This window comes from Corvus hawaiiensis, chromosome 24 (genome assembly GCF_020740725.1).
Source record: "Corvus hawaiiensis isolate bCorHaw1 chromosome 24, bCorHaw1.pri.cur, whole genome shotgun sequence".
Taxonomy (NCBI): Eukaryota; Metazoa; Chordata; class Aves; order Passeriformes; family Corvidae; genus Corvus; species Corvus hawaiiensis.
The window spans coordinates 10,472,833-10,482,642 of NC_063236.1; the positions used below are offsets into that span (position 1 = coordinate 10,472,833).

A 9,810-nucleotide genomic window follows, 5' to 3' on the forward strand; every position below is an offset into this window, starting at 1 on the left:
GAGCCACATTTACAGACTGATGTGTTCACCTCCATGCTTGAAATGTGTGGGCAAAAATCAGAGGTTTTCATTCCTAACTGTGGGCAGTTGTGCTGGAAACTGCTGCTCAGGGCAGTTCAGCACAGCCCAAATTAAAGCAGCAAACGTTGTGACCTGTGTCACTGCTAAAGCAGCCAGGCTTTGGAAATTCTAATTTACCCAATAAACAAAAGGAAAATCAGGACTTGTGTGCAGTCCTTACACAGAAAACAGCGTGGAAGAATGGGAGCAAGTTGTTAGGACTATAAAAAGAAAACAAAAAGAGCAGTAAAACTTAATTTTTGTTATTCAGTTATTTATGCCCTACTCCACTGGAAAGGCAAACCAACTGGAATATTTTCATTTGTGCAGATGAGTAGACCTAGAAAATCCAGAAGAACTCCCAGGATATTTTTGCTCCATGCAAAGCACGGGCACCTCGAGCCTGGCCTGCTGAGCTCTCTCACAGGAATGGGTTGGGAGGCTGGAAGGAAACTGCTCCAGAGCTGTGCCCACCCTGCAGGGCAGCTCCAGGGCCAGCCAGGGGTGGGCACCCCCTCCCAAAGGAGGGCAGAGAGGAAGGGGTGAGGAAAGGAAGAGGCTCCAGAGGTTCACAGCATGAACAGTGAGTCCCACTATAAACGGGACTCCTTTAGAACTGGAATTAAAACTACTGCATGGAGGCCCTTGGACAGAGCATCCCTGCACCTTCCAGAGTTCTCCTACCCAAATTCTTTACAAGTTTATACCCCCACAGTGGGCTCTTGACCTGAATTCTGAGTTTACAGCGATCACATCACGGTCCCTACCTCACAACTCAAGAGCCAGCTCTCCCAACACATTTCCCATTTCTTTAGCAGCTCTGGCAAAGCAAAATGAAATATTTCTTGTATGGAAAGGCAACTAAAAAAAAGGCAATTAATGGGGCAAAAATTAAAGTGCACTTTTTCCTCTACTTTGGATTAGCATTGGGTTTATAAGCAAGACCTTGGAGCGCAGCAGGAGGAACGGCAGAGGAGGCTGGAGTGTTTTGGGGCCGTTTGGGTGGTTTTGTGAGTGCGGGGAGGGCCGGGCAGGGAGGAGCCGGGAGCTCCATTGGCTGCGGCCGCAGGTGAGCGCGGGGATAAAGCCGCACCTGCGGCCGCCGGGAGGGGCCGGGGCCGGGACCGCGCTGTCCTGGGCCCCCGCCCCCCCGAGTCTGCTCCAAACATGGAAAGAAAGAAAGAACCCCCCAGTTTCCTTACTCGCCCACTGTTCTAGCTGAGTCTCTTGCCTCCTTAGCCTGTTTTTGTTGTTTTGGTTCAAAGTTGAGTGGAGCGGCCGCGGGATGGGATTGGGACCTGTTCACCAGAGCCAGGTGAGTGAGTGACTGCTCCATCCACGTGTCCGGAGGGGTTGGGTAAAAGTGGGGCAGGGTCTGGGAGCCACCTGTGTAGAGATGGGGGTTTGGGGAGTGGAGACACAGGATGCTTTAACGAGGTGTTCTAATTAATCCCATTCCTGTGGCAGCAGTGCAGCTCATTCCCTACAAACACCAACACAGCTGCCCGGGGCCACGTGGGAGCTGAAGCCAGGACATGGCTTCTAAAAGGAAAAATGAGAACTTCTTAAACAGCTCCTGGCGATGTTTCAAGTCGTAAGTGATAGCAAAGTTACTGGAAGCAGCAGCTGATGGCACATGGGGAGGTATTTCCCAAACCACCGAGAGTGTGGAGGTTGGTTTCAGAACAGTCTGACTCAATCAGAACCTTGCAGTCCCTCTGGACTTGCACTGGTGCAACAAACACCAGATCTGAGCTGCCCTCCAGGCCACCACTTGTAAGGATTTAACTTAATTTTCATCAGTTGATTTTTCTGTGAATCACTTAAAATTGTTTCCTATCCAGTGATATCCCAAGAAGTGAAATATTTTAGAAAACAGTCACATTTGTTAATTTGCCTTATGGAGACAATTTTAACTTGCTTTAGTTTGAGTTTGCGCAGGTCTCTGAGGTCCCAAAGTCATTGTGATGTGGTGTTATAAGATGCTGAAGCTTAGCTTGGGTGAGCTCCCTCCTGATCTCTGGGATCAGAGGGACCAGGGGGCTCAGGCTGCATCTTCCCCTTTCTGTGGATGCCTTGTGTCGGCTGTTGTGTACCAGCAAAAGTGTCCGAAGGCCTTCTCTCACTTTTCCAAGAGAGAACCAGGAGCTTTGGCTTCAGCTGCTGCTGAACAATCAGGTTCCTCTCCACGTGCAACGGACAGGGGTAAAGCCAATTTCAAATGTAGCTGATTATTATGGGGTAAAACTTCCTGAAAACCAAGAGGAATTTCCCTTTTGAAAGAAATAGCAGCCAGTTGAAAGCAAAACCTATGGAAAAGTGTGAGGGTAACACCTGAGAAAGGCAGGAACCCCCTGAATGAGCCTTGAGCAGGAACAGCCCAAAGGTTCTTGTGGGACACAACAGCTGGATCAGGCTGGGGCTGTGGAAGTGCTGCCTCTGGAAGTCCCAGTGTCAGAGCTGAGCCAATATTACAGGGACAGGAATTATTTTATATTTTCTCTCCAGGATGGGGAGTTCCTGGCACTTTTCAGAGCACGGAGGGCACGGCACTGAATTTCCAGAGGTTGCAATCCCTGGGGTTCATGCAAAGCCCTTTCAGTGTAGCCAATGCAGCCGGCTCAGAGCATCTGCCTTGACTGCTTAGTTCCTCCACAGACAAAGGAACAGAGAAACGTTTGCTCACTTTAAAGTTCAGGGACATCCAGCACAAGTTTACCTGACCTTTAGTTAAAGGTTTGCCCCTTCTGAAGGATGCAGCCGACCTTTGCTGCTGTTCAGGGGGAGCTGCAGCCTGACCCTTCACTTCTCCCAAGTGAAAAGCAAAAATCAAGGGGTGTCTCATAAAAATTTGAAAATCCCAACTCCCTACACTTGAAATTGGCTGTTCAGAGTTGAGGGGAGCTGTTGGAGGTGGGTCCCTGGAGCTCGTATTTCAGGTTTTTATTACCATTTATTTAATGTGAGATTTCGCTGATAAGCACCTTGATTTAACGATCTGAGCTGCTCCCGAAGGAAGCTGGAGCCGAACCCAGCCTGCAGCTGTTCGCTCCCTGTGCTGGGCTCGGTGCGTCCCAGGCAGGAAGGGGTTAATGGCCGGGAGCCGCGCATGAGGCATTTTCGGGGCTGAACCCGTCCTAACTTGCCTGATAAAAGGCATTTCAAATAAGCCAGGATTGCACTGAGGAATTTCAGTTGATGGGTTCCTGCCTAGGCCACCCTTTCTCAGGGCTTACCCAGAAGCTTTTAACAAGTCCTGACAAAACCAAGGGAGAGGCTTCAGGGCAGCAGCAGGTTTCGATTTAAAAGCAGGAGAGAGAGAGAAACACCCTGAACTATTTGTTCTCTTAAATCGTCCATCAGCACCTCCGCACTGGGGGTTTGTGGGTTGGGTTTTTGGTTGGTTTTCGGGGTTGTTGTTTTTTTTTTTTTTTTAATTCAAGTGCAGGCAAACATTTCAGTTCACCTCCAAGGCAAGTTTTGCACTTTAAGCTCTCTTTTCCCAAGCTGCAAAGTGCAAGCAAATTAAAATTTGAAATCTAAAGTTATCCAAGTGCGTGGGAGGTTTGCCAAAAGTCAGAACTGGACCCTTCTGAAAGCCCCAGTTTTCCCAGGCATTAAGGAGGAAGGAGTTGGGACCTTAATTTGGAAAAGCCACCCAAACTGGAAACACCATTTGCAATTCCTTGCTGAGATGTGGTGAATTTTCATTTCATTCATGGGATTTGTGTGTTTCGAGGTAGATTTTTCTTACTGTTTTCAGTTATTTAGAGGAGAAGCAACATGCGATGCTAAGGATATGCATTATGTTCTGATTTGTTAATTTTATAGATAAACCCTGGACATATCAATAAAGTAAAATATTTCAACCTACAGATTCCTTTACAGGAATCTCAGAAATGTCTTTATTGCACAGATGTAGGGATGGGTTGGATTTTGAAGGTGGAATATTCCTAACAGTCTTAATTTTCATTACTTTTCTCTTTCACAGATTGGAAGCTTTCAGGAAGAGGCTGAACACCCTTTAGAGGGTTTTAAACTATTTAAATCATCATGGTGCCACAGGGCAATCCCATGATATCCATGATATCCATGATCCATCTCACAGAAGGGATGAGCAGGGGCAGCCTGGCAGTGCCACGCTGGGACAGGGGATGAGTTCCCTGCTCTGCCCGGGCTTCACGAAGCACCTGAAGGGAGCAAACCCCAGTTCCCACATCCTGGGGCCGGGACTAAATGGGATTATCTCTCCCCTGTCACGGCTAAAGGGAAGCAGTACCTTAACGCACTCCCAGTATGGCCAGAGGTCTCTAAAAAGGACCGGCACTTTGAGGAAAATCGCCTCCAGGCATTCCCTGGGTTTTGTAAGTTCAGGGTTTAAGGCCGTGGCCATTATCTGGTCGCAGCTCCCTTGTAAAAGCCATAAAAGACAAAAAAAGCCTTGAGCATTTGATTTGCAGAAGCTCCTGGTGCCTTAAAGGCCTTCCAAAGACGAGGTTGCCACATCCTTGGCTCGGTTGTTCCCACAATTAACAGGACTAAGTGTCCAAAGTGGCTGCTTTGTTCCAGGCTAAAGTTACAGAGGTGAAAAACACGGATATGGTAGGGGGAAAGGAAAAGGATGATTTCAGCCCAGAGAATCCCTCCAAGCACCAAGTTCACACCTCCCACACACGCCTGAACATCGCAGGTGACCCAGCGGGCGTCCCTAAAGGCACCTTAGCACCCCAAAACCTCGCCCGCGTTTTCCCGAGGGAAATGAGGACGATCCATGGGTTCTGTTGTCCTTCATTCCACCGGAGTCTGTCTCGTACCTAACCAGATTTCAGTGGAGTGAAGCACAAGAGACATGGAGCTGAACCGGCACCAGAGGAGCTGCTTCCCACTGCCAGAGCTGGGGAACCACGTGGAAATTTGGATACACCAGGCAGAGACCACACTGCTGGGAACTGGAGAGGAGCAGCACGAGGAGCTCTTTAATAACCTGAATATTTCCTGAAAATCCCCAGTAAGAACCCTCTGTGAGCATGTACTTCCTTTCTGCATAATGTGTAAAGATTAAAAGTCTACAAAGACCACAAGCTGCTTTCTGGAAGGTTTAAATACCTTGTTACCAGGAAATTAAACCCTAAAGTGGATAAACGAGCTGTGTAACCTCATCCCTTTCAGTCATCTTCCCTCCAGGATGGGACAGCCAGGGAAGAAACCAGAAAATAACCTCATTTCAGTGCGCTTGCACCACTGCGTTCCCTCAAAAACCTCTCCCTAAAGAATCCCCAGTTGTGCCTGCTTCCCTCCAACTCTCCTGCCACACCACCTTCAGAACCTGGAAAAACTCCATCAATATTTTAGACTCATTTATTTTGTAATAAAATTAATGTAAATAAGATGGAAGTTGAGGGAGAATTCAGATTTTTCAGGCTGAGCACAGGATAGATCTTTCAAGGTGTCAGTGTAAATTCCTTGAAGGTTAATGCAGTTAAATATTTGATGCATAAATGTGTCACATCTAACACTAATCACTCACCAGTTGTAATTGCCTTTTCAAAGTCCTCACCTCCCTGAGACAAATGCAAAAAAAAAGGAGATCTGGCAAATTTAAAACAAAAAAACAAATAATGTCTTCCTCCCATCGGGATGTATTATTCGCCTTGATAGATTTAGTAGCAGATTTCGAGAATTTATTGTCCTGTATTATTCCTCAGCCGCCAGCCTAATCCTTCTTTTCCCCGGCCCCTTCTCTCTGACTGATTTGAAAAGCATTCAGGAACCACTTGCTGATGGCTTTTCCTACAAACACAGAGCACGGCCACCGGCTCCCTCCCACCCTGCTGCTGAGCTCTCCCACTCAGCGAGTGTCAAAGCTCCTGGTCCTTGTTTCCAGGCCCATTCCTGAGCCCAGCACAGCCCCTGTGTTGAATATCTCACAAAAGCAGCTTTCCCTGCTCAGTGTTGAAGTTCCACTCGAGTTCAAACCAAATCACTGCAACTACAGATTTGCAAATGGGACTCTGGCCAGCTCTGCACTGCTTCAGGTTTTCTTATCCATCTCATACTCCATACCTTGAAATTCATCACCACCAAAACCAGCTCTTGATGGCTTTTCATAGAACGGTTTGCTTTGGAAGGGGTCTTAAAGATTGTCCCATTCCAACACCTTCCACCATCCCAGGCTGCTCAGAGCCCCGTCCAACCCAGGCCTTAACACCTCCTTTTCCTGAAGGATTTTCCCTCAGAGCATCTGAGAGCTCAGCAAGCCATTCTTTGGAGTTCTGGTGGTGGGTGTCAAGAGCACTGGGCAGAAATTGGAGTTTTTTCCGTTGTTATCCTTTTAGCAAAACCAGGAGTCCCAGTGCACCAGGGTAGGTCTCACTTGCCAAGCACAAGTGGATGAAAAACGCACAACTTTGTGTATTTGCCAACTAAAAGTAATAAAACAAGGGATCCTACCTTGCCCCAGGTCTGGAGGGCAGAACTCTGTGCGGAGAACTGCTGCTGCTGAAGATCCATTGGAGCAAAATTTGCCTTCCCACCGTTCCCTCCTCCCCTCCCTGCCCGGCTTCAGCTCCCCAGCCCTCCTCTGCAGGGCAGGAGAGGCCTGTGGATGAAGACACAAATAAAGCTGGGCATTAATGACATGCTGGGGAATGTTTACAGCACTACAAGTCATACATTACTCATCCATTTGTTCTATTTTTCCCTATATGAAGGACATTTTGGGTAACAGCTTTCCATACATTAAAGCAAGGCACATAACGAGACAGCAGACAAACTGCCAGAGCTGTGCAGTGCCGTGGACAAGGCTCTGTCAGCACAGGCTGAGTTAGCAGAGCTCCCTTCAGAGCTGACAGGTGCTGTGTAAATGCAAGCTCGTTATCAAAGGAACCACGGCTTGTTGCTCACACTGATGTAGCACCAGAGACAAGAAAAACCCTCCAGTTACTCTTTGGAGTAATATCTGCAGTCTAGAGACTGAATATTCCCAGGCCGTAGAGAGCAGCTGATGATTCAGATCTGGCAATTCACACAGGAGAAGGTTCCTCTTGGGGGAAAGGAGTGAGACCAGGGCCCAGCAACCAACAAGTGCCAGCCAGCAGGGTCTGCACCAGCATCTGGGAGCTTCTGGGGCACTTCACACCCAGTGCCCTCTCCTGCTGTTGTTTGTGAACATCAAACCCTGAACGGTTTCTGTCACCGCAGCTTGGTGAGGGAAGCTGGAGAACCCCAGTGGAAGGGATGGATTTGAGGCGCATTTCTTTGGCAGCTTGCATGTGCAAGTTCCGTGCTGTACTGAGGTGCATTAAAGCCTTCAGGCACAGGGATCCCTGGTGTATTGGAGGGAAACAATCACGAATAAACCCTCAGGCAGGCCGGGTTCTCTTACTGGGCAGCATAAAAGCAGCAAGTGCTCACCCACTGCAACCTCCCTGTCAAAAACTGAACCATCAGGAGCTGAAAGGTCCCTGAAATGGCACAAAACCAGGCTGGCTTATTCCAGCAAAATATCTGTTCTTTCTGAACATTTCCCCAAGGAAACAAGGTGAGGAATTACACTGCTGAGCCCAGGGAGACACACTGCTGGAAAAGCCACGAGTTTTCAGCTTTTTTAATGGTTACATTTCATTGTTGTGCCTAAATGCTTCACTTACAGCCAGTTTTTATTCAATAGACAGCCTGGCCTCAAACACCATTTCAATGCAAACCTTCCAGCCCTTCCAGTTGCTTCAAATAAACGCTGCCTTGTCTGGTGCTAACTTTGCCGAGCCCAGAAGCAGAGGGGAGGTTTGGATGAGAGGCCCTTTAGAAACCCTTTACAAATGTCGATTTGATTGACTGACTGATTGAACTTAATTGCAGACATTCTCTTAATTGTACACTTAATTACTGACACTGTGTCAAAAGATTTCTGATGCAGCACCTGGAGGACAACCTTGCAAGTGCCAGTCGGAGCCAGCTGCACTAGACATCGGGGAGGTGCTGCGCGTTGCCGCAGCTTGGAAGGGGGGAAAAAACCCATAATATTTTAATAATACACAATTAGGGTTCCACCCACCCTCAAACACGCGTGTGCACATGCACACAATCACAGATCTCCTGGCGGGGAGGGCGGCCAGGCATGGGGAAGAGAAAAGGAACAAAGGGTGGCAATTAGGGCCCGTGTGACAGTGCCACCCCTGCGGTCCCTGCGAGCATCCCCGGCGCGGGCAGGGACCGAGGGCACGGCGGCCCCGGGGCTGGCAGCGCTGCCACAGCTGCCGCTCGGGAACCCTGTGTCTGCCTGGGGAGCAGCGCAACGGGAACAAACCCCGCGGTGTTCGCTCGGAGGTTCCACCCCTGGATGTTCCCAGTGGCGCTGCGCGGTCACTGCAGCTCTCGCTGCGAGTGAGGGAAGAGGTAACAGTGGTCTCTGCTTGTGATAAGGAGTGTCTGCGGGAACTTTGTATTGTTCTTGTACTTCTCAACAGCAAAATGAGCATTTTAGTGAATGCAAAAACCCCAAAGCAGAGCACACCAAAACTCTACAGACAAGCAGCAGAGAATGCTGGAATTTACACTCACAGAACTGCAATTTGCTCAAAACGCCTGGAGCCTCGTTAATTTACCTGTGACATGTTGCTATACTTAATTGCCTTTGACAATTAGTAACATTTCAACACCTCCTTTAATGGCCCAATTATGAGAACACTTGTCTTCCGTGCAGCAGATAGAGGAAAATAGATGGGTGAATCTCCAATGCAAAACTCCTCTGCAGGTATTTTAATGAACAGCTCAGAAAACATCCCCCGAGGAGGCCGCTGTGACGGTGTTTGGTGACAGAGGAGCTGTGTTTGCCCAGCTCTGGCCCTGCTGGCACGGGCTGGCACAGCTGCCTCTCCGTCAACAGCGCTGCAAAGTTCATTACAGGGAAAGTGCTGAGCGCTCCCCTCGCTCCACGTCCCGCACTCGGGGTTTTATCGATTCCTCCTCTCTGCTAACAAAGGGCATCCTCTGGAAACCAAATCCTGCCTCCAGACTGCGACCCGCACAGAACCTCTTCCAGCCACACGAGGTCCTGCCTGTCCAGCGGAAATCCCTGTTAGAATAAGGCTTTGCAGAACTGCTTGGTTAAATGTTAAATGTGGCCATCCTCTGTCAGAGAAAGCAGGGAGCTCCTTACAACACAGCCTCGAGCTGGGCACAAGTGCTGATTTAACAGCTCCTCTGAGCAGAGGGACTGGGGGAACCTTGCTGCTGTTGCCTGTAATTGGAACAATCCCTGCTGACACACACGCAGAATTCACCAGCACAACAATTCTTCTTCCGTCTTCTCTTTTTAACAGAAGCTCTTAAATTACTTGGATCAGGACATAATCTTTTGCTGACCACTTTGTTCTCTCACTGGAGCTGTGTAAACCAGGAGTGAGTCTGAAGAAAGCTCCCCAGCCTCAAAGCTGCCCCGAAGTGGCTCCTCCAAAAGAGCAGGTGGAGTCTCAACGGTGGATGGAGTTTATGAATAAAACAATGTTTTATTAAACTACTATTACATTTTGATTGAACAGCGTTTGGACTACAGAGGAGCAGACACATTCCTGAAAGTAATTGGTTTTCCACATCTGCTTTCCTTTCTAATTGGACTAATTACTTCAGTGTAGGATCATGTTCACTACTCTCCAGAAAGCAAGAAACCCTGATTTACAGTGAGAAGAGCAGCAATTAGAGAGAATTAATTCATACGGCAACATCTAAATAAATCATATTATGAGAAGACAG

At 48.4% G+C, this 9,810-nt stretch overlaps 1 long non-coding RNA gene across 1 annotated transcript; it reads left to right on the top strand.

The window, feature by feature from the left end:
* The first annotated feature begins 1,184 nt into the window (after window positions 1-1,184).
* LOC125338145 lies at window positions 1,185-5,205 on the top strand. Its single transcript, XR_007208207.1, has 2 exons — window positions 1,185-1,375; window positions 4,052-5,205. It is a non-coding gene; the product is annotated as an uncharacterized LOC125338145 (long non-coding RNA).
* The last annotated feature ends 4,605 nt before the right edge of the window (window positions 5,206-9,810 follow it).